The 25,550-nt window shown below is 40.1% G+C and overlaps 1 protein-coding gene across 5 annotated transcripts in view; it reads left to right on the top strand.

The window, feature by feature from the left end:
- The window catches only part of ptpdc1a (protein tyrosine phosphatase domain containing 1a), a 148,426-nt gene that overhangs the window by 28,781 nt on the left and 94,095 nt on the right, over positions 1 to 25,550 (top strand). For all 5 annotated transcript variants that reach the window (XM_078543469.1, XM_078543471.1, XM_078543470.1 and 2 more), the window contains one exon: positions 15,290 to 15,342. The gene's annotated coding sequence lies outside the window, so the exon portion shown is untranslated. The remainder of the gene's footprint in view (positions 1 to 15,289; positions 15,343 to 25,550) is intronic.

The following is a 25,550-nucleotide window of genomic DNA, read 5'->3' as shown; positions in this document are numbered from 1 at the left end:
TAGGGAAAATGTTAAAAGCTATTATTAAAGATGTTATAGCAGGGCACTTAGAAAAATTCAAGGCAATCAGGCAGTCAATGTGGTTTTGTAAAAGGGAAATCATGTTTAACCAATTTATTGGAGTTCTTTGAAGGAGTCACATGTGCTGTGGAACCAGTGGATGTACTATACTTAGATTTCCAGAAGGCATTTGATAAAGTGCCACATCAAAGGTTATTGCAGAAAATAAGAGCTCATGGTGTAGGGGGTAACCTGTTGGCATGGATAGAAGATTGGTTAGCTGACAGGAAGCACAAATTTGTCATAAATGGGTATTTTTCTGGTTGGCAGGATGTGACGAGTGGTATGCCACAGAGGTCAGTGCTGGGGCCTCAACCTTTTACAAATTATATAAATGACTTGGATGAAGGGACAGAAGGAATGGTGGCTAAATTTGCTGACAACACAAAGGTAGATAGGAAAATAAATTGTGAAGAGGATGTAAGGAGGTTACAAAGTGACATGGGTTAAGTGAGTGGGAAAAGATGTGGCAAATGGAGTATAATGTGGGCAAATGTGAAATTGTTCATTTTTGCAGGAAGAATAAAATAAGCTTATTATCTAAATGGTGAGAGATTGTAGAGCACTGAGCTTCAGAGAGATCTGGTTGTTCTAGTGCATGAATCACAAAAGGTTAATATGCAGGTACAGCAGGTAATTGGGAAAACTAATAGAATGTTATAATTTATTATGAAGGGAATTGATTACAAAAGTAGGGAGGTTATGCTTCAGTTGTACAGGGCATTGGTGAGACCACATCTAGAGTATTGTGTACAGTACTGGTCTCCTTATTTAAAGAAAGATGTAAATGCGTTAGAAGCAGTTCAGAGAATGTTTACTAGGCTAATACCAGGAATGGGCAGGTTGTCTTATGAGGAAAGGCTGAACAGGTTAGGCTTGTATCCATGGAATTTAGAAGAGTGACTTAATTGAAACCTTTAAGATCCTGAGGGGTCTTGACAGGACAGTTGTGGAGAGGATGTTTCCTCTTGTGGGAGAATCTAGAACTAGGGGTCACTGTTTAAAAATAAGGGGTCGCTCATTTAAGACACAGATGAGGAGAAATTTTTTCCGAGGGTTGAGTCTTTGGAACTCTCCCTCAAAAGGCAGTGGAAGCAGAGTCTTTGAATATTTTTAAGGCAGAGCTAGATAGATTCTTGATTAATGTGGGGGGTGGGGTGGTGGTGAAATGCTATCGGGGGTAGGCAGGAATGTGGGATTGAGGTTACATTCAGATCAGCCATGATATTTAATGGCTGAACAGGCTTGAGGGGCAGAGTGGCCTACTCCTCCTAATTCGTATGTTCGTATGTTTGTATGTTAATTAATCATGGATGGTGGATCCTCCCCTTGGAATTTTTCTTTCTCGTTGGACTGTATCTATTCAGTGTATTCTGAAATATCCCTTTAAATGCCTGCCACTGCACCTCTATTGACTTGTCCTTAAACCTCATTTGCCAGTTCACTCTGCTTTCATGCCCTTATAATCGCCTTTATTTAAGTTTAAAATACAAGTCTTGGACCCACTCTTCTCTCCCTCTAACTAAATGTAAAATTTAATCATATTATGATTGCTGCTACGGAGGGGCACCTTCACTATGAGGTCATTAATTAATGCTATCCAGTTTTACAATTCAGGTCTAGTATAGCCTGCTCTCTGGTTGGCTCCAGAATGTGCTGTTCTGAGAAACTATCCCGAAAACATTCTGAATTCTTCTGCTACCTTTGCCTATGTGTAGATTAAAATCCCCCATTATTATCACTGTACCATTGAGAAGCTCCCATTATCTCTTCCTTTATACTCCATCCTACCAAGCGGGTGCTATTAGGGGGCCCCTACCCCACTCCCACAAGTGACTTCTTGCCTTTCTCATTTCTCATCTCTACCCAAACCTCTTCTACATCCTGGCCTCCTAAACTCAGGTCATCCCACTCTATTGCGCTAAAGCCATCATTAATTAACAGGGCCACCACTTCACCTTTTCCTAGCTTCCTGTCCTTCCTAAATGTTATGTACTCTTCAATGTTCAGGTCCCAATCTTGGCAGCCTACAGCCATGTCTTTGTAACCGCTGTCAGATCGTACTTATTCATTTCTGTTTGCATTGTCAGTTCATCTGTTTTGAATGCTACGTGCATTCAGAAACTGAGCCTTTAGTTTTGTCTTTTTATTATTTTTTAAACGCTAGCCTTATCTGCTGATTTATTCTTTGATTTGTAGACTCTATTCCTTCCTGTCATGGTCTGTTTATCGTTTCCCATATTAGTATCTTTCTCTCTTGCCTTGTCTCTACTCTTTTGATTTACCACCTCTTCCCAAATTTGATCACTTGTCCCCACCATTTAGTTTAAAACCCCCTCTACTTTATGCAGCTTGCTGGAACACTGGTCTTAGCATGGTTCAGGTGTAGACCATCCCAATGGTGCTGCCCCCCCCTTTCCCCAGTACTGGTTCCAGTGCCCTATGAACTGGAACCCACTTCTCTTACAACAATCTTTTAGCCACGTATTCATTTTTCTAATTTTATTTTCTCTATGCCAATTTGCATGTGGTTCAGGTAATAATCCAGAGGTTATTACCTTTGAGGTTCTGCTTAATTTGGTGCCTAGGTCCTCATAATGGCTATGCAGAACCTTCTTCCTAGCCCTGTGTCATTGGTACCTACGTGGACCACAACGACTGGATCCCCCCTTTCCTCTAAAGTTCCGCTTTAGCCCTGAGCAAATGTTCTGAACCCTGGCACCAGACAGGCAACATAGCTGTCTGGGCTCTCGCTCCTTGCTGCAGAGAACAGTGTCAATCCCCCTCACTATACTGTCCCCTACTACCACTACATTCCCTTTTGCTCCCTCACCTGAGTGGCTTGCTGTACCATGGTGCCATGGCTAGTCAGTTCATCCACCCTATAGCCCCAACTCTTGCTCAAACAAACTGAAAGAACCTCAAACCTGTCGGACAATTGCAAACCTGAGGCTCCTGCACTCCTGCCCTCTGGGTTCCCTGCCTGCCTCACTTGCAGTCACATCCTCCTGTCCCTGACTGCTGACCAAATCAGAAGACCCTATCCATGGGGTGTGACTGCCTCCTGGTACAAAGTGTCCAGGTAACTTTCCCCCTCCCTGATGTGTGGCAGGGTCTGTAGTTCAGTCTCCAGCTCAGTGACTGAGTCGAAGCTCCCCGAACCACAAACTCTTACTGCAGATGTGTTTGCCCTGGATCATAATAGCATCAGGAGCGCGCTCATACTGTAGCTGTGACACATCACCTGTCCTGTCATCCTTAATGTGTTTTAATGACTTAATTATTTTATTCAATTAATTATTTTACTTTTTTATATATTTATTTACCTTACTACTAGTTTGTATGCTATTTTAAACCTTAGAAATAGAATAGACCTTAACCACTCACCAAAGAGCCAGCTTCTTCCTCTGTAGTAGAGTATGGGTGGAAAAGCTAGAAAAGCAAAGGCACCTCCTTCCATTCTTCATTCAACTCCGTGCACTCTTGTTCAAAGTCGCACTGAGAGGCCTATATTTCTGAATGCTCCATATGCTCTGAAACTAAAGACTTAGCTCAGCCCCAGTTACAGAAGCACTGAATCTTTACAGTGCAGAAGGAGGACATTCAGCCCATCGAGTCTGCACTAGCTCGCTGAAAGAGCAACCTACCTAACCCCACTCCCCTGCCTTATCCCTGTAACCTTACACATTCTTTCTTTTCAGATAGCAATCCAATTCCCTTTTAAATACCTTGATCGAACCTCCCTCCACCACCCTTTCAAGAAGTTCATTCCAGACTCCAATCACCCACTGGATGAAAAAAATTTTCCTCACATCTCTTGTCCTTTTGCCTGTTATTTTGAATCTGTGTCCTCTAGTTCTTGATGCGCTCTTGAGAGGGAACAGTTTCTCATTATTTGTCTTGTCCATACCCATCAGGATCTTGAATACTTCTATCAAGTCTCCTCTCAGTCTTCTTTTCTCCAAGGAAAACAGATCCAACCTTTCCAATCTAGCTTCATAGCTACAGTTGTTCATCCCTGGAATCATTCTTGTCAATCTCTTCTGTGCTCTCTCCAATGCCTTCACATCCTTCCTCAAGTATGGCATCCGGAACTGGATGCAGTACTCCAAATGAGGCTTAACTAGTGCCACATGCAAGTTTAACATGACCTTGTTACCCTTGTACTCAGTGCACCTATTAATAAAAGCTACAATGCCATATGATTTATTAACAGCTCCCTCAACGTGCTTTGCTACCTTTAGTGACTTCAAGAACAGTTTAAACTAGTTTCCTTAACTAACTTTTTTTTATGCAGTCACAGGATGTGGGTTTTGCTGGCTGGGCCAGCATTTATTGCCCATCCCTAATTGCCCTTGAGAAGGTGGTGGTAAGCAGCCTTCTTGAACTGCTACAGTCCATGTGGTATAGGTACACCTACAATGCTGTTAGGAAGGGAGTTCCAAGATTTTGACCAAGCGACAGTGAAGGAATGGCGATATATTTCCAAGTCAGGCTGGTGAGTGGCTTGGAGGGAAACTTCCAGGTGATGGTGCTCCCATCTGTCTGCTGCCCTTGTCCGTCTGCATGGTAGTGGTCGTGGGTTTGAAGGTGCTGTCTAAGGAGCCTTGGTGTGTTCCTGCAGTGCACCTTGTAGATGGTACACACTGCTGCTATTGTGCGCTGGTGGTGGAGGGGGTGAATGTTTGTGCATATGATGCCAATCAAATGGGCTGCTTTGCCCTGGACGGTGTCAAGCTTCTTGAGTGTTGTGGGAGCGGCACTCATCCAGGCAAGTGGGGGTATTCCATCATACTCCTGATTTGTGCCTTGTTGATGGTGGACAGACTTTGGGGAGTCAGGAGGTGAGTTCGTCATCGCATGATTCCTAGCTTCTGACCTGCTCTTGTAGCCACAGTATTTATATGGCTGGCCCAGTTCAATTTCTGGTCAATGGTAACCCCCCCCAGGATATTGATCGTGGGGGATTCAATGATGGTAATGCCATTGAACATCAAGGGGCGATGGTTGGATTCTCTCTTGTTGGAGATGGTCATTGCCAGTCACTTGTCAGCCCATGTCTGGATATTGTCCAGGTCTTGCTGCATTTGGACATGGATTGCTTCAGTATTTGAGGAGCTGCGAATGGTGCTGAACATTGTGCAAGCATCAGCGAACATCCCCACTTCTAACCTTATAATGGAAGGAAGGTCATTGATGAAGCAGCTGAAGATGGTTGGGCCGAGGACAGTACCCTGAGGAACTCCTGCAGTGATGTCCTGGAGCTGAGATGACTGACCTCCAACAACCACAACCATTTTCCTTTGTGCTAGGTATGACTCCAGCCAGCAGAGCGTTTTCCCCCTGATACCTATTGATTCCTATTGATTGCTATTGTTGATGACCCCTTCCATTACTTTACTGATGATCGCGAGTAGACTGATGGGGTGGTAATTGGCCGGGTTGGATTGGTTCTGCGTCTTGAGTACAGGACATACCTGGGCAATTTTCCACATAGCGGGGTAGATGCTAGTGTTGTAGCTGTACTGGAACAGCTTGGCTAGGGGCACGGCAAGCCCTGCAGCACAAGTCTTCAGCACTATTGCTGGAATATTATCAGGGCCCATAGCCTTTGCAGTATGCAGCACCTTCAGCCATTTCTTGATATCACGTGGAACGAATCGAATTGGCTGAAGACTGGCACCTGTGATGCTGGGGACCGCCAGAGGAGGCCGAGATGGATCATCCACTGGTCCACTCCAGCTGCTGTCCATTGGCGAGTTTCCTTGCTCAAGCCTGGGTGAAATTTAGAGTTTAAACAGTACATTTCAGTCCGATGTTAAATGTGAAATACAAACAAAATTAGATTTGTAGCAAGAGATTAAGATTCCCTTACCCAACTCTCAGCATTCTTGTTCAAAGTCGCACTCCAGCGGATGTGGTTCTATGGATTTCCACAAAGTGTTCAATGAAGTATTACATATTAGTGACCTTGAAGGGGCAGAGTGTATTGTAGCCAAATTTTCTGATACAATAGAAAGATAAGTGGGGAAAAAAGTTGCTAGGAGGTCACAAAGAGCCTGCAGATGGGTATACATAGGTTAAGTATCAAAATTTGGCAGATGGAGTATAATGTATGAAAATGTGAGATCATTAATTTTGGTCGGATAGAATAGAGAAGCAAAATATTATTTAAATGAAGAGAGACTACAGAATTGTGTGGTGCAGAGGGATGTGGCTGCCCTTGTGCATGAATCACAAAGTTAGCATGTTTGTACCACAAGTAATTAGGAAGGCAAATACAATGTTGGTTTTTATTATAAGGGGGATGAAATATAAAAGTAGCAAAGTCTTGCACAGGAGGTTTGTGAGACTACGCCTAGATTAGGGTGTTTTCCACTAAAAGGACACTGCCGTCAAGCCAAAACGATGTCTGCCTACCACAGAAATGAGTGATGTGGTATATGAATTTCAGTGGTAGTGCGATGCCAGGTACGTAGGCCCAACAACTGGTGGATAGTATTAAACAGCATGTTCCTCCTGTTCAAATTGGCAGAGTACTGTCCGTACTCAACCAGCTTGTGCTTGTAAAACTCAGCATGTTACATCTGATTCCATGATTGGACAGCACTTGCTGAACAATCCTGAGTGCGCTAAGAATCTCACTAATAACCAACTTAAGATGTTCTCTTACGCTTGCTAGAAGATGCATATTTTCATATGCAGGAATCTGCCCTCTGCAGGCAAAAGGAACATGTCCAGGCATTGCACTTTATTTTGGAATTAAACAAAAGTGTTGGGGCCAGTAGTTCCCTGGTGCATTCTCCATGGAAATGCCATGACCAATCAGAGTTAACTTGCCAACCAATCGGCATCCTTTTCTCATGCAGTATAGGTTGTGGTTCCCTTTGAAATTTGGCATTCTTGCATCTGCCCTGATGAGTGCAAGACAAAAAGTTTTAACAGCATGTCTCTTTTTTTTCAGCAATTCTTCTGTACTGTGTACAGTTTTGGTCTCCTTGTTTAAGAAAAGATATACTTGCATTGGAGGCAGTTCAGAGGAGGATCACTTGCTTGATTCCTGGGATGAAGGAGTTGTATAAGGAGGAAAGGTTGAGCAGTTCGGTCTATATTCATTGGAACTTAGAAGAATGAGAGGTGAACTTATTGAAAAATATAAGATTCTGTGAGGGCTTGACAAGGTAGATGCTGAGAGGGTGTTTCCTCTCGTGGAAAATCTAGCACCTGGGGGCACAGTTTCAGAATAAGCAGTCTCATTTATTATGGAGATGAGGAATTTCCTCTCAGATTGTTAAACTTTGGAATTCTCTCCTCCAGAGAGCAGTGGAGGCTGTGTCAATGAATATATTTGACAGATTTTTGATCTATAAAGGAGTCAAGATTTGAGGAGCAGGCAGGAAAGTGGAGTTGAAGCCACCATCAGATAAGACATTATTGAATGGAGCAGGCTCGAGGGGCCAAATGGCCTGCTTCTGATATTTCTTATGTTACGATAATAGGCTTGTCAGCAAAGTTGAGGCCCATGGAAGAAAAGGAACAGTGGCATGGGTATGAAGTTGGCTGAGTGACAGGAAACAGTTGTCGTAAACGGTTGTTTTTTTCCGACTGGAGGAAGTCGTGTTTTTCATGGATCAGTGGTAGGACCTTTGCTTTTTTTGATATACATAAATGACCTCGACTTGAATGCACAGGACACAATTTCAAAACTTACAGATGACACTAAATTGGAAATATTGTGAACAGCAAGAAGGATGGTGATAGACTTCAGGAGGACATAGAATGGGCGGACACATGGCAGATGTAATTTAATGTAGAGTTGTGTGAAGAAATATATTTTGTTGGAAGAATGAGGAGATATAAACTAAATATAAACTGAAGGGCACCATTCTAAAGGGGTTTCAGGAACAAAGCAAGCTGGGGGGTATATGTGCACAGGTTGTTGAAGGTGGTAGGGCAGGTTGTGAAAGTGGCTAAAAAGGCATACCGGAGTCATTGTTTTTATAAACAGAGGCAGAGCGCACAAAAAGCAAGGAAGTTATGATGAACCTTTATAGAACACTGGCTCAGTCTAAACTGAAGCATTGTGTCCAGTTCTGGGCACTGCACTTTAGAAAGGATGTGAAGGCATTAGAGAGAGTGCAGAGAAGATTTATGAGAATGGTTCCGGTATGGGAGACTTTTGTTACGAGGGTAGGTTGGCAAAGCTGGGGTTGTTGCCGTTAGAGATGAGCAGGTTGAGAGGATATTTGATAGCGTGTTCAGAATCATGAGTGGTCTCGATAGAGTAGATAGAAACCGTTCCCATTGGCAGAGTAATTCTTAACCAGAGAAGATAGATGTAAGACGATTGGCAAAAGAACTAAATGAGATGAAAGAAAGTTTTTTGACATAGCATGTTGTTAGGATCTGAAATGCATTGCCTGAGAGGGTTGTGGAGGCAGATTCGATTATGGCTTTCAAAGGGATTCGTAGAAGCACTTGCAGACAATGAAAAAAATTGCAAGGGAAATTTAAAGGAAAAGGGTGAGGCAGTAAGGCTAGCAGAATTGCTGTTGCGGAGAGCCAGATGAATTCGACAGGCCGAACTGCCGCCTCCTGTGCTGTGTATTACCAAATGTGTTCACCCAAGTAGCAATGCTTCAATTGTGATTCTAGATAGTGAGGCAGACTATTCAACTTAGGCCAAGCTAGTGGCAGCTAATTATAGCATTACTTAATGTTATCCGAGATGAAATGATCTAACCTAGCACAATTTGGGCTTTGAACCTGTGACATCCTGGTCAGTATTCCTATATGTGTCTAGTGGTTTATTTATCTAATAAGCCACCAGGAGATGCCCTTAATTTCTAACTGAATAAATTTGCTCCTGGATGGATTAATATGATCATTTGCAGTGAACAACAAGAAAAAAACAATTAATTAGAAGTTATACATGATGAATGAAAGTTCAAATGTTACATAAACTACACCGTATTTGAAACCTGACGGTGGTTGATAAATAGTAAGGTAATCAAGGGTCTGCTTGTGTGAATTGTAAGTGAAGCACAAATAATGCCTAAAGCTCAGTTAAAGAATTAAAATCATTTTCTGTCAATTACTTGAATATATGATTACGATTTAATATGAGTTTTTAACCTTTATTTCAGTTCTAGTGCTGGAACCAACTATTGGTTATGCCAATTGTTAGCATGGTCCATGTCCTGGAAAATTATTTTCACATAAGATTAATTTTGCTGTGTAAATGATGTATTTGCATGCATATTCAAAAAACTTTATTATATTGGCTGAAGTACTAATATATAAAACAATTGAATTAACTGTGCCATTTGATTATCTTTGACCTAGAGCCTTTTTCTTCCATTTTCAGATATATCATCTTATAAGGAACATTCCAGATGATTATTGTGTTAAATTGATAACTAAGGAATATACATTGTGATGGGCTCTTCCCCATTTCCGCCTTGTCTCCCTTACTCTCCTCAAGGTGGTGATTCAAGATGGGGCATTGTTGCACAGGTGTCAGCAGTCCACTGTTATCTTTAATGTTTGAGCTTGGCCAGGTAGTATCAGTGGATAACTAAAGCATGGAGGTACCTCACTTGAGCCAAATTCTGCATGGGGGTGGGGTGGGATGATCAATACTGTATATAATCATGAGAGGTAATTGTGTCCTTTTTTCTTTCTAGCTTATTGAATTGAAGGTAAAGAGAAAACATTTATTGACATTTTTTTGAGTCCTTGGTTTATTAGTCTCAAACTTTTCAAAGGCATTTTGTTGCATCCTGTCTTTGTGATAACTGAAGACATCTGTTTTTAAATTGGTAGAAGTATTTCAACCATATTCTATTGATACAAAAAATCAATGCAAAAATAAAGATTTTTCAGAGCATTTTAATAGAAATTTCAAAATTAGTGTTGTAACAGATTATTTTTGTAAGCAAAAACCTTCTTGTTGAACAATTTGCATTTGTAAAATTTGCCAGCAAACTAACTAGTGGGTGCAAATTGTTTTGATCACATGACCTATATTGACAACATTGTAGCGTAAATCCAAAAGATGGCTGAGTAAAATTTCCAAATGATTTGAAAATAGATGCTATACTCAAGTCTAAACATTTATGCTTTGGAATATTTTAGCAAAGATTTCTGTATTGCAGATATTAATGTCAGAGTGATTTGCGGAATTGGCCTTTTTAGGTTGCTTTTTAAAGTGTAAAACACTTGGAAAATAACCAGAGTTGTTTTTATGTCTTTTGAGTTGTTTGAAGCACATTGAATATAACCCATACTGAATTAGGGCTACAAAGGTGTGGCATAATTATCCACTAAACAGATGCAAGCTCTTTTACTGTCAATCTGTACAAGTAAATGGAGAGTTTATTTTTTTGGCCAGAGCCATGTGTGCTAATTACTGAGTGACCCATTTCAAAACTTTGTATGAATTAAGGTCTTTATGAGAGTCCTAAGTACTTCAGTATGGTTAAAAAGCAGGAATAGCTTTGAGCACTGGACCACCTCACTGGATCCTGAAGTAAAACCACAGGTTTTTCCAATTTCGATTTGATTTATACATTACTATTAACGCAAGCAAGTTGGGCTAAAATGTATGCTAGGAGCACAGGCAATGATTGCAATTTACATTCTAAAATGAAAACAAGCCTTGTAGAAAAAATATTTTCTCATGCATTTAGCAAATCATGTAGGATGTATTAATAAGTTTACCATAAAACTAATATTGCATGTTAAAATTGGGTTGGAATGGATGTAATTGGGTGAAATTGCAATAATACTGTATTGAAGAAATGTATTGAGCACAGGAAGGTGAAGAGCAGCAATGAATATGTCAAGATCTTTTTCTTTTGTGTATTGGAAGGATTTGATTTTCTTCACGTTTTTTTTCTGAATTTGTCAATTCAGTTGACAGGTGTTTGATCCAGGTATGTTGAACTGCAGGTGGTGCAGTCGGTAATGGTCAGTGCCTCCCCAAACAAATAATTTATGCCATTAAATGATCCCAACCAACTTGAGTTTTCAATATTTGAAATACCTTTTCAAAGCTAGAGCTTGGATTTCCCAAACCCTGATTGCCTCAAATTTAGTGCTAAGTATTGAGGGGCATAGCATGTAGGTTGCTTTACTGTGTGTGGTCCAGAAGTTAAATATATTCCCAAATACTATAGAATACACTTACAAATTGTAAGTGCAACCAGCATTTAAATGGAAGCCTTTTCTACTCCATTATAAAGAGGATTTTTACTTGTGAAATTAACTAATATCTGGCTGAATTGAGAGCACATTTGACAATTTGAAGCACAAGGGGTTTAACAATGCTGAATTGCCTGTGGAATAACTACTAGTGGAATTTTGGGCTCACAGTTGAAAACCTTTCTTAACTATTTGAAGGAGGGTACTTGTGATATTACAAAATGTGCTTATGACACACTGGGCCAGATGACAAGTATAAGAGCATTTGCTAGTATTCAAAGACCAGTTGAGCTGATGGACAAAGGAATGGCAGATGTGTTTTTAATGTAGGTAAATTTGCTATTTTATTCAGATTGAAATTTCCACCAAGAGCATACTTGCTTTCCTAATAAGGAGAGCATATTGAAGTAATCAAATAAATTGAAACTGTTAAAGTTTTTAAAAAAAATGCAATGCCATCATAAAATATATGGCAATAGTGGGATGAGGATTGACAAAACAATCCTATATTGTACAATGTACACCTGTTGCAAAAAACCAGCAGATACCAAATACCTGTTGTTCAGTCACCCAAGTGCATACAAAAACTTGAAATACGGACAATCAATTGGAGATATCAGCCTGGTGTCCTGTGCGCTTTAGAATTATGGATAACTGAATTTTGCCATGCTTGGGAACAAATCCAGCAGAGTTCTTTGAGTTTGTTGCCATAACAGATAATTTTAAAATAATTCATTTTGAATTGTGAAACGTATGCCTGATTGACCAAAAATAGGGAGAGAGGTTTTGGGGTGACCATTATCTAAAAGACTTTCAATGTACGTGTAGCCATTATCAGCAAGACTAATTGAATTTTGGGAAGCCTTTCAATGAGATTTGCCTCACTGAAACAGATTACTTTAATCTTGTATAGATCACTGTGATTATGTTGGAGTGTGGCACGCAGTCAATATTCTTATAAATCTAGGAAGGAATATTGATACATTGAACCCTTTTAAAAGTATACAGATACAAATGAGGCTTCAAAGAAGAGTGCCAAGGAGGATGCAGGTGCTTTAAATTATTTGGTCAGGAGTACAGAATTAAACTTTTTGATGCTTACGCATTTAAGTGATACTAAAGTAAATTAACTCTATTCCCACTATTGTAAATGCTAATTAAATTTATCATAAAAAGGAAGGTCATACCAGAAGTGAAGTCACTTTCTATTACCTTACCAATCTCTCTGTTTATTCTGGTTCTCTACTGTTTGTTTCTGTTCATCAGTTAGTTGGACTTTCTTGATTGCTTTTTAAAATATGAATTGTGGGCTACCATTATAAATTTGGTCAGCCATAGATACCATCCTGGATTCGATGCCATTAGCCTCTTCCACAAGTGCTCTGAGTGTCTTTATCTTAAGGGACTTGAAATATACCTTCCTAAATGTGCTTCAATTGTTGTTTAATCTGGGGGAAGGAAGTGTAAAAGAAAATTCCCCCCTTGTAATTTGAGTTTGATGTCTGCTTCTTTTGACATATGTTTCTTAAGTCTCTTGGATGACAGACCAACCAAACGTTAGGGGAGATGAAGCTTGATAGAAAGTCCATAGATCTTAGACTGATACAGCTGAGAAGGAGGCCATTCATCCCATTGTGCCTGTGCTGGCTTTTTGAAAGAGCTTTCTAATCCGTTCCATTTCCCAACTCTTTCTCCACACATCTGCAAATTTTTCCCTTTCAAGTATTTATCCATTTCCCTTTTAAAAGTTACCTTAAATCTGCTTCCACCATCCTCTTGCCACCTCTGGTTCTTCAGCCAGTTACCTTAGACCTGTCTCCTCAGGTTACTGACCACTGACCACTCTACCACTGGAAAGTTTCCCCTTATTTACTCTAGCAAAACCCTTCATGATTTTGAACACCTCTATCAAATCTTGCCTGAGCTTTCTCTGCTCTTAAGATTTGGAAAAGTCCATGCTGAGTAGTTCTCCCTTCTGCACACACAACCCTCCAATAATCACTGGAGGAGGGGGTGGGGGGTGCGGGGTTGAGTGGGGGAGGGGGGGGTGGTGGGGGCGGGGGGGTGGTCTTGCTCAATCCATTATTCTTTTTCCTACGTAAATGAATTTTCCTTTATATAGCAAAATAAAATTGTGTACATACAGCCCCGGGTGTCTCAAGTTCCTGCACCCCCTTTTAAAATTGTACTGATTTAAAATATATGAACTAATGAACTGTTTTTTTTTACAGTACGTAGTGGTTACAAATAGCAGTTATGACTGAGCTAAGTTATCCAATCATTACAACCTACCTTTCTGTAATGATACAGTTTAAACCCACTTCCCTTCATGAGTCAATCACTTTACTTGACTTAAATTAGGTGATTTTTAACCGCCATCCAGAATTTCTAATCTAGTCTCTGGAAAGTGCTTGAAACTTCCTCTCTCTGTTTAAAATGAAAACTTGAATGTCAATTTGGTATAACAAATCGAAGTCATGAAGTCCGATCTACTGAGATAGCTATGAAGGCTGTCTGCCAAATCACCTGAAACCTTAAAGATCCCACAGTTGATGTGAAAAGTTGCCGTGTTCTAGATTTGCACAGAAGCTCATCACCTGTTTTGCAATAAATGTGGTGGAGTGGTGAGGGCTTCTTTTAATTGCAGGCGATTTCTGGTAATTAAACAGCATGTTCCCTTTTTCGTTTGGTGCTTCCTGGTAAATGAGAGCATGTGAGACCTGTATGGCATCAATTTCCGCAAGTTTCTTTGACAATAATCAAGTTATTTGTAGAATACCTTGTGATCATCGGCATAATTGTGCCCTAAAATGTTTATTCTAGTCAGGTGAGAATGTAAATTTTACTATGGTTTTTAAAAAAGGCGGCAAATTTTTCTTTCGAATTGCTTGTGTGAATGATGTGAAACATCAAATTTATAATGAAACTGCCAATTCCCCCTGCAGAAATGCAACAACTATTCTGTGCTACTGTCAGACTCACTATGTTGAAACATCAATAGTTGAACTCACTGCGGCTGTTATCGCGCCCATCAGCAGCCTGACCCTATTTTCGAGAAAGTGTTTTGTCTGGGAACAGATGTAATAAGCATACCATCTAATCCAGAGTCAACAAGTGGAGATAGATTAGCTGGGTTGGTGGGATACTACAATTGTTTTTTTTTTCTTTTTCGAGTCCTGAAGGGGGCGGGAGGGGCAACATTAAAATTATTCTGGAGGGACCTTTTTAAGAATACATTTTAACCAAGTATTTTTAAAACTTGAAAATTTACTTTATAGTTTTAAAGTCATTTTAACTTTTCAATTCCTATGTAAATTATGTATGTTATGTTTCAGTTTACTGAGCATAGTAGTAGGAGTCATTCACAAGTGATGTTTTGAATATTTTAATAAAATTACATTTGCTTACATCATGCTGAATTTTACTTGTGATTTTAGCAGAGAAAGTGAACATTAATGCCCAGCTATCATTCGGCACTGTAAACCTAAGAACTAGTCAGCTTTGAAGATCTTAGAAGTTAAAGGCACAGCTGCCAAAAATTTTCATTGTCATAATGACTAATAGCAAAATTAAATGATGATCAGTGGAGGAAGGAAATGGAAATCACAACTGAAAAGGGATTAAGGTGAGATGGATGGAGAATGGGAAAAATGTGTCCGAACTAGAGTTCAAAATTGCTGTTACCTTAGCTGAACTAATAAACTTTTAAAATTTCGAACATTTTTTACATCATCGACAAAAATCCTTAATTGGATCATTCGGGTTGTATACTGCAAATTTAGCAGAGGTCAAGTATGCTGCTACTGGTCAGTCACATTGAGTGAAAATATATATATTTAAATGTCCAAATGCAGTTAATTTGATATTTGTACATTGGATCTGTGCAAGGTACCTCAAGATCATATATTTTCTCACCATTGACAGTAAAGGGTCCTGGCTTTCAAAATTTCTCTTCGATGATGATTGTGCGTAACTACCTATTCAGTAGCCTTTGTGTAATGCAATGTCTCATTTGTCTCTTTAGGTCCATCAACCATGTGAACACTAGGAGCAGTGGATAGTAATTCCACCAATATAGTGAGTATTATTAACCTTTCTTTAATTGTATGCTATTATGGCTGGAATTTTTCCTGATTTAGGATAAGACTTGGATAATAATTTCTCTGTCCAGGGAGAGAGATTTTGGTTGCATTTACAGCCGCAAAACCATTTTGTTACAACCACAAATCCAATATTTAAAGAGTGGCAAAATGTTTAGCAATGAATGTACAAGATTTTTAGTGAAATTGAAAGATTCATGTAGTATGTGAACATGAACAGAGGCTTAATTTTTCCTGTTTCTGATGATGGCTTTTCCTCTAAGGCCTTATTAATTCAGTATTTTACATAATTATAATTGCTTGTTTGACCCTCCTTAATGCCATATCCATACCTAGAATTGTGCAATAAGTTTCTGACATGCAAACTCACATGATTGACTGAGACCTCCCTGATTGTTAACTGTTTTTACTATTTAAGCAGGTTGGAGACCTGAACAGAAAGGAAATTCTTGCAGTACTGTGGGTAGGGTTAGGTCATCTTAAATTGTTTAATATTAGTAAGTGGCTGACCTGGTCTTCCTGCATGTTAAATTAACATGCTGTCTAGTTAAAGGGAAAGGAACTTGGCCAAATCAGTACTATTATGTGGTAGAAAAGTAATGCATTGTGTAATTCACTCATCTGCTACTTGTAATGTCTTACATGAGAAACAATTATGGCTACTTAAGGAAATGTTTTTAAGTAACTTTTTTTTCAAATTGTTTAAATCTTTTCTTGTGTGCAATTCTTAGTTTTAAATGCAACTTTTTATTCACTGGGCACACAAACTAGCAAAGTAAATAACTAGTAAAGTCTAATAATTTCTTCTTAAATGGTTCTAACAGTTACAATTCAAGATTTAGGCTTATAGCTCTTCTTACTACACAAATCTTTTTCAAACCAGTTACCAATCCAGATACGTCAACTGATCATCTTTTAATTGGTTGCAGTAGCAGTGTTTTTGTTAGAAGACCCAATTGTCAAGTCAGATTGTGAACTTCTCTTGCCCTACCCCCCCCGGCCACCCTTATCTGTTGGTGGGTGGGCTAAGGGGGGAGGTGGGGGGAAGAGGGAGGGTATCTTTCTCCCAGTCTTTGGATGGGGTCATTCCTCTCGCCCCTGCGGATTCTCCCTCTCACATACTCTCACTTACCCCACTTCGTGCCCCCCCTCCCCCTTTTGACTGATGGAACTCCCATGGAATTTTAAGGGCCATTATCTTTAGTCTCCCAGCCTGGGAGTTGGGAAGAGATGAAAGCACCCCTGCTATTCTGGATTCAGAAAGCTTCCTATACCAATACAGTGTGTTCACTTCCTATACTAGGCCGCCTTAAGATAACTGATATTTGCTGAATTACAGACAAGTTTAACCTCTGGTTCAGGAACAGTTTAGTGGTTTTATGAATTCACCACCATCACCACAAAGTCAGACACCACTTCAGTTTTAAACAGTAATTTTTGTAGTGTCTCCCACACCCTCTTATACTTGTAAAACCTCCTGTTACCTTGCTTCCTGACAGCTTTTGCAGGCCAGTATTGATATTGACAGAAAGGAAATGAAACAAGGGAGGAATTACATGATTGCAAACATAGCAGTGGATACAGAGTGCCACATTATACTGGGGAAATAGAATTTTGGATGCAACCGGGGGTAAGGGCCAAGACTTGTATGAAGGATGCCATCAAGTCTGAAAAGAATGAAAGATGTTGAGATAAGTCAGTAAGCAGCAATTAAATTAAGGCAAGCTTTGGCTTTCAAGTCTTGAAGATTGTAGGAGGAAGGAAATATTGCAGGAGTTAAGTTACATAATTTTAGGTCCTGGGAAAGAAATTGAAGTGGAAAATGTTCAGGTTCAGTTTCAATTTCACCATAGTGAAGCTTAGGGGGAGGAATAAGATAGGAATGTTCGAAATGGAAGCAGAAGTAGGCCATTCAGCCCCTTGAGCCTGATTAGCCATTCATTAAGATCATGGTTGATCTGTTTGTGTTTCAAATTCCAGATCCCCATCTACCACTGATAACCTTGGATTCGTGTTAGGCAAGGGAGTCAATCTACCTCCGCCTTAAAAATGTTCAGTGCTGCCGCCTCCACCGTCTTTTGAGGCAGAGTTCCAAAGTTGCGCAATTCTCTGAGAGAAAATTCTCCTCGTCTCTGTCTTAAAAGGGCAATCCCTAATTTTAAGTGCCCCCTAATTCTGGACTCAAGCACAAGAAGAAACATCCTTTTCATGTCCACCTTGTCAACACCGTTCAGGATCTTACATGCTTCAATCAAATCACCCCTCACTCTTCTAAACTCCAGTGAACAAGTCTAGTCTATCTAACCTTTTGTCATAAGACAACCCGCTCATTCCAGGTGTCGACCTAGTAAATCTCCTCTGAACCGCCTCCAATGCATTTACATCCTTAAATAAGGAGACCAAAACTGCACACAATATTCGAGATGTGGTCTCACCAATGCCTTATATAACTGAAGCATAACTCCTTACTTTTATGTTCAATTCCTCTCGTAATAAAGGATAGCATTCCATTAGCTTTCTTAATCACTTGCCGTACCTGCATACTAATGTTTTGTGACTCATGCACCAGAACATCTAGATCCTTCTGCAGCTTGAAATTCTGCAGCCATTCTCCATTTAAGTAATATTATGCTTTTTTATTCTTCTTGCCAAAGTGAACAACTTCACATTTTCCCATGTTATACTCCATTGGCCATATTTTTGCACAGTCACTGAACCTTCTTATCTGTCTGCAACCTCTTTATGGCCTCTTCACAACACATTTTCCTACCTATCTTTGTGTCATCTGCAAATTTAGCTATCATGCCTTCACTCCCTCATCTAAGTAATTTATATAAATTGTAAGAAGTTGAGGCCCCAGCACAGACCCCTGCGGGGCTTCACTCGTCATATCCTACCAATCAGAAAAAGACCCATTTATGCATACTCTGTTTTCTGCCAGCCAGTCTTCTGTCCACGCTAATATGTTATCCCCTACACCATGAGCTTATATTTCCTGCAATAACCTTTGATGTGGCACCTTATCAAATTCCTTTTGGAAATTCAAGTACAGCATATCTGCAGGCTCCCCTTTATCCACAGTGCATGTTACTCCTTCAAAGATGTGGCAGCATTATTGAAATCTTGGGTGTAATCATGTTTTGTTGAGAGTTGTTGAAGGCAAATGAAGCATTTGTCATGTAGAGAAAACCCACTTCTTTCAATACACAAGCAATGGGATAGATGTGGGCAGTCATTTGAGGTCAAGTAATAGTGCAGCATATAAAGATGGTGTGTGTAGCCATGAAAAGTAAGAAGTGATGGCTGTTGCTTGGACATGTGGCACGTAGAAAATTGAAAGGAATTAGATTTTTATTGCCCCATTAAAGGACATGGAGATGATCAAACCATAGTAATTCAGCTGTTACATTATGGGAGGATTAGAAATTGTGCTGGTTGAAGGCATGCAATCTGAAGGAAGTTAATAATGTAGAGTATATGTGTAAAATTGCTCCAGAATCAAAGTTGGTATTTACAATTAAAGTTATCAATCTTCTGCTAAATGTGCTTAAATGTGACCATCCAGTTATAAAAGTGAAAATGTGATTCATGAGAAGAATGCTTAAGAAAGCTAATCTTGAAAAATGTACTTAATGTTCAACACTTTGATATGTTGTAAATAGCTTCTTCTGTAAAATAACAGCTGCAGCACTGATGTGGAATAAGATCACGGAACACTGGCAAGAAGTTAAGAATGGTGGGGGTGGGGATTCTTTTCACATTAGAGTAATAATTAATAAAAACACAGCTTTCTCAGTTTTTCTGCTTTAGTCTGTCAGCACAGCAGTCATGAAACTCAATATTAAAATGCAATAAATTTTTTACGCTTCATGCAGTTTCACGTCGCTACCATGTAGTAGAAATGTGAGAGGTATTCTGCACTAACAGAATACTTCTGTCAAGCCAAAAAGACAACCGTTCAATGAGCAATGTGGTGTATGAATTTCAGTGCCGGTGTGATGGCAGGCGCGTAGGCTGCCTGTCCCAGTGCTTGGTCGAACAGGCCAAACAGCATGTCCCTTCGGCTGTGCGCAGCAGGCAAAGTACTGACCATCCCCAGCCAGCCCGTGCTCAAAACTCTGAACATGGATAGATTCTGCGATTGTCTTTAGAATTACACTCATAACCAATTTAAAATTCATTTGGGCTCACAATGTGGCTCACTTATGCATGCTAGAATCTACATATATTCATACGCGGGGCGCTGTCCTTTGCAAACAGAATGTGCCCTGGCATTCCACTTTTTTCAAGTAAACAAAAGCTTTCGAGACAATTGTTCCCTATTGCAACGCCTCTACCAATCAGAATCGATTTGCCTGGTTTGAATTTAAACAAAAGCTTGGGGGATAACTGTTCCTCGGTGCATTCTTCATGGTAATACCTCTATCAGTCAGAGTCCACTTGCCAACCAATCAGTGCCCTTTTTTCATGCAGTATTAATTTTTGTACCCTTTGAAATTTGGTGTTCTTGCAAATCTCTCCTGATGAGTGCAAGGCAAAAAGCTTTGACAGCATTTTTTCAGCAAGACTCAAGTTCTGTACTGCCAAGTGACTATGAATAAAAATAAATTTTTCGTGAAGGACTGTTAGTCACAAACTGACACATTCATACATAGTTAAATTTTGAAGGATTTTTTTATCTTATCGTTTAAATACAAACACAGCTGCTTGTAATCTTTTCAACTCTCTTTTCCAACTCCAAAATAAAAAAGCAATGAATGTACAGTGGGTGACGTAATTTCTAATTGCAATAATTAATATCTAATTTCCATGCTTCCCAAAACCATCTGTTTCCCAATGAAATCGCCTGCAGCTTTCAAGGAGCTAGAGTGTTTTTTTTTTCTATTTTTCTGGTCATTTGTGATACCAATAGATCTCTTGTGATGTTATTCACGGGTAGCCTGGAGCATGCTGAGCTGCTAAACTGGCCTTTCCTTTAGACCTACTGGTCGAGTGCTCCTTGTTGAATCCAGGTAATTGAATTTACTTCCCCCTTAATTGCTTCTCAAGGGCAAGTAGAGATGGACAATAAATGCTGGTCCAGCCAGCGATGCCTCTATCCCATGAATGAATAAATAAAAAACTGCTACATGTACAACACAATTAGAATGTTATGATATTGAACATGTAATGGACTAGCAAGTCCTTAGTGCTGGAATTAAAAGCCCTAAGTTAATAGGAGGTCCTGGTTTAGAAGGGGGTTGGACGGTATTAATGTGAAAGCTTGATTTCCTTGTCCACTGTACTGGAAATAGCATAGAAGATTGTAATACATGGGCAATGTTTTGTCTCTGCTGGCTTTTAACTGGAGCAGTCAAAGCCTAATCTTTACTGTCTTGCGCTCTTCCTCACAGTCTTGTATCTTTCTCAGCTTTAGACATTGCATGTTTAAAAGAAATTTGAGCTAAGGTCTTTGACTTATCCACTGCCTGTGGAATAGCATCCATGTTCCAACATCCTTTTGTCAAAGATATTTCTCCTAAGCTATTTTAGACTATTTTAAATTGCTATCGTGGAAATAGTCCCAATTTTGTAAAGTGTCACTTCATAATTATAGTTTCCAACCATGCCATCATCCTGGGTGAACTATGTTGTACACTCTCTATGGCTTTATTGTCCTTTCTATAATGGGATTCCAAAAGCAGACCATACTCCAGCTGTTGCCTAGCCAATGTTTTGTATATATTTATCTTATTTACTTTTGTATTCAATGTCCCTGTGTATAAAACCCAAAATTCTAATGGCCTTTATTATTGCTTATCTCTTCGTACTTGCCCTTTCAGGGAATTGTTTGCTTTCCACAGCCTCTGTTAATATATATTTTTCCATGTATTCCCAAGAAATGTATATTCCCATTGCTTGCTCCCACATGTACCTGCACTAAACTGAATGCAACACTTGTCTGTTCATTTTTCTTAACTGTTTTAGTCTTCCTGAAGCTTCTTGAAGTCAACTTCATTTACAAGCTTCCTACTTTTGTCATTAGCAAATTTCAAGACTCTGTTCCCTATATACAAGGGCAAATTAGCTGTGTATACCTGAGAACAAAAGAGGACCAGCATTGAATCCTGCGAGATACTATTTGCAGCCTTTCCCTAATATGGGCAACATCCTACTTTCTTCCTTTTCATTTAATTTTCTATCCGTTACTAAATTTCCTCTTGTGTCACGTGGCTAATGAGCCTCTTGTGAGACATATGTTTTGAAAATCCATATACACTACTTATATTGAATGACCTCTATCCAATCAGTCATTTCTTCTCAAAATTGACATTTGTCAAACACTTGGCATAGACCAATCTGTGCTAGCTTAAGCTTTATTTTGTACTTGCAATTTTATCTCAAATTAAGGACTCTGAGTTTGCCCAAAACTGACATTTGATGAACTGGCCGACAGTTACCCAATTTATCCTCTCTCTTCCCACCCCTTGATTTCTCCAGTCCAATGGACAATTTACATATCTAATGATTGAAAACTTGTAACCAGTGCCTCTGACTTTCAACTACCTAGGGCTCATTCCTGGTGACTTATACTCGAGTTCCACTTATTTTGTCAGAAGTAATTCCTTTTCTATAATTAATTGTTCTGTATCCTCCGCTAGTATGAAAATGAGGTGAATTTGGGCTGGGTGGCTGCAACTGTGAAATTGAGTGACAATATGTCTTTGTCTTCAATGTCATCTTCCTCTTCCATTACTGCCTGGGAAGGGTGCAATTCATAGGTATCTGAAATGAAAAGATACATGGATTGGATTACAATGAGGGAAGAGGCCAAAGTAAGAAATACATGTTTACATCATCAGAAGCTAGCAAGTCAAAAGAGGTTATCGGGTGAGAAGAGAAGGATTAGGTATGAGGGTACCGCCACCTTCAATGGCTTCAACCCTGCCATGGCCACAATCTCAGTACAGCAGTGTCTTTTCTGTGAGGGTTAGTACATGCAGGCATATCTCGCCCTCTGGCTGTGCACCACATTTTCCTGCACGAGGAAAGGAAGTGTGTCAGTCAGAGTCATGCAATCTTTTTGGTGGTGTGGCAGTCATAGTTGAATAGCTGGAAGTGTGTGCAAGTTGTGTGATCTGGGTTTGAGGCTTGCAACAGTGCTAAGTGTGTGAGGGTAAAGTGAAGCATAGGAATGTTAGATATGAATGCTGATTGTTAGAGATTGTTGATAGCTGAATGATGCGGGCGTGATGAATTGAACAATAGCTGAGGCTGTAGGTGGAGTTGGTGGATATGGCACTTGAAGATGCATTCACTATCCTGCACCAATCATGAGAGATCGCTAACCATATTCTGGCACTATGTCCAAATCCTTGGGACTACATGCTCCTGGTATTGACCTCTGCAGCTATATATTCCCACAGCCTTCTCATCATGTATCTTGAGGGCTTCCTGAGAACAAAAGAGAGATTTCCTCCTTTCCAACTCCTCCAAGACCTCCAGTGCAGCATCTGAAAACCTGATGCCCACGCACTCCCATGGTTAGCTATTCTTCAGACCTTTTCAGATCAGATTCACTTGTAGAACAACTGTCAGCACCAGCTACAATGTACCTCACCTTTGAGTAGTGCAAGTTAGTAATGACATTCGAATGTGTAATGATCTGTGCAGCCAATCGCCAGTGCAGGAAGAGCTGGCTGCATGCACAAATCAACACATTGAGGTAGCATGAACTTTGCGTGTTGTCTGCATTCAACACAATGAGTGCGGGCTCACTGATTATTGCAATCCATATGCTCGTTTTGGAGCTAACCAATTTAACTCCATGCATTCTTAGCCCCACTATCATTTTTCCTTTAATTTTTTTTTTATATTTTGAAGTTAATTCTCTAGATTTTGGCATTGTTAGGAAGGCATATCTCGCCTAGAATGAAGAAGGCAGTGTAGGCATCTGCCACCATCTTAAATCACTAAAGGTATTTGCTAAAACTGTATTTTGCTAGGCCGCTTCAGAGAGTAGTTAAAAGTCAATGTTTGTGCGGGACTGGAGTTCCATAAAGAGTAGGCTGGATAAGGACAGCAAGTTTGCATTCCTAAGGGACATTATTGAAATGTTTGTTTTTTTAATGATTGTTACAGACTGGAGGGGGATTAATTTAAACAGCCCTGATTTTTTTCCCCTCATTACGTGTCTGTAAACAGGTGTTTTTGATTTCTGATAAGTGGTGGTGTGTTTTTGCTAACCCATCAGTTTGGAGTGATCCAATCCTCTATTAAAAATAACCCCCACAGGAAACTCGAGATAAGGTAAAATAAGAGGGTTGGCTTATTTTACACACACCCCTTTTTTGCACTCATACAATAAGAGAGGGATAAGGGAAAGAAAGGGGTATAGAGCAAGACCATGATAAAAATAAGTGTTATGGTTTCAAGTGAATCCGAAGTCCAGAATCAAAAGTCCAATGGCATATTTCGTCAGAGGGTAGCAGGCTGACTTGCCGGGTGATCCGTCTTTCCCAGAAGTGAGGACATCCACAGTGGGAGAACATAAGAAATAGGACCAGGAGTAGGCCATTCGGCCCCTCAAGCCTGCTCCACGATTCATAAGATCATGGCTGATCTGCTCCAGGCCTCAACACCTCTTTCGTGCCAGCTCCTCGTAGCCCTCAATTCCCCGATATTTCAAAAATCTGTCTACCTCCTCTTTAAATACTTCCAGTGATCTAGCCTACACAGCTCTGTGGGTAGAGAATTCCAGACATTCACTACCCTCTAAGAGAAGAAATTCCTTTACATCTCAGTTTTAAATGAGTGTCCCCTTATTCTAAAACTATGTCCCCCTTGTTCAAGATCCCCCCACTGGTGGAAACATCTTCTCAACATCTACCCTGTCCAACCACCTCAGAATCTTGTACGTTTCAATAAGATCACCCCTCATTAATGAATAAAGGCCTAACCTGTTTAGCCGTTCTTGATAAGTCAACCCCTTTATCCCAGGAATCAGCCTAGTGAATCTCTTTTGAACTGCCTCCAATGGCAGTAACAAAAACAGAATTACCTGGAAAAACTCAGCAGGTCTGGCAGCATCGGTGGAGAAGAAATCAGTCAGAATTTCGAGTCTTCATGACCCTTCGGCAGAACTGAAGCATAGTTAGGAGAAAGATGAAATATATATTTCATCTTTCTCCTAACTATGCTTCAGTTCTGCCGAAGGGTCATGAAGACTCGAAACGTTGACTGATTTCTTCTCCACCGATGCTGCCAGACCTGCTGAGTTTTTCCAGGTAATTCTGTTTTTGTTTTGGATTTCCAGCATCCGCAGTAGCTTTTAGCTTTTTGTTTTTATCCAATGGCAGTATATCTTTTCTTAAATACGGGGACCAAAACTGTACACAGTACTCCAGGTGTGGCCTCACCAACACCCTGCAGAGTTGTAACAAGGCTTCCCTATTTTTAAACTCCAACCCCCTAGCAATACAGGCCAAAATTCCATTTGCCACCTTAATTACTGGCTGCACCTGCATACTAACCTTTTGTATTTCATCATGCACAAGAACACCCGGATCCCTCTGTGCTGCACCTTTTTGGAGTCTCTCTCCATTTAAATAATAGTCTGCCTTTTGATTCTTCCTACCAAAGTGCATGACCTCGCACTTTCCTACATTAAACTCCATTTGCCAAGTTTTTGCCCACTCAATCTGTCTATATCCCCTTGCAGACTCCTTATGTGTTCATTGCAACATGCCCTCCCACCTATTTTTGTATCGTCAGCAAATTTGGATACATTATATTCTGCCCCCTCCTCCAAGTCATTAATATAGATAGTAAATAATTGAGGCCCGAAGATTGATCCTTGTGGCACTCCACTAGTTATGTCTTTCCAGCCTGAAAAAGACCCATTAATCCTGACTCTGTCTTCGATGTGTTAACCAATCCTCATTATCTTTAAAGAGGCGCTAATACCCGTGACTGCAGCATTCCTGGCCAAGCTAGCATTTGTTGTCCATCCCTAATTGCCCTTGAACTGTATGCAGAGAGAGCTGGCTGCATGCGTGGTTTACTAGGCCTTTTCAGAGGGCTGTTAAGAGTCAACCACATTACTGTGGATCTGGAGCTACATGTCAGCCAGACCAGGTAAGGAAGACAGATTTCCTTCCCTAAGGGACATCAGTGAACCAGATGGGTTTTTACGATGATAGTTTC

Source organism: Cetorhinus maximus, chromosome 6 (assembly GCF_964194155.1).
Source record: "Cetorhinus maximus chromosome 6, sCetMax3.hap1.1, whole genome shotgun sequence".
NCBI classification, from domain to species: Eukaryota; Metazoa; Chordata; class Chondrichthyes; order Lamniformes; family Cetorhinidae; genus Cetorhinus; species Cetorhinus maximus.
The sequence above is the reverse complement of the archived record's forward strand: the minus strand, read 5'-3'. Positions and strand labels throughout refer to the sequence as shown.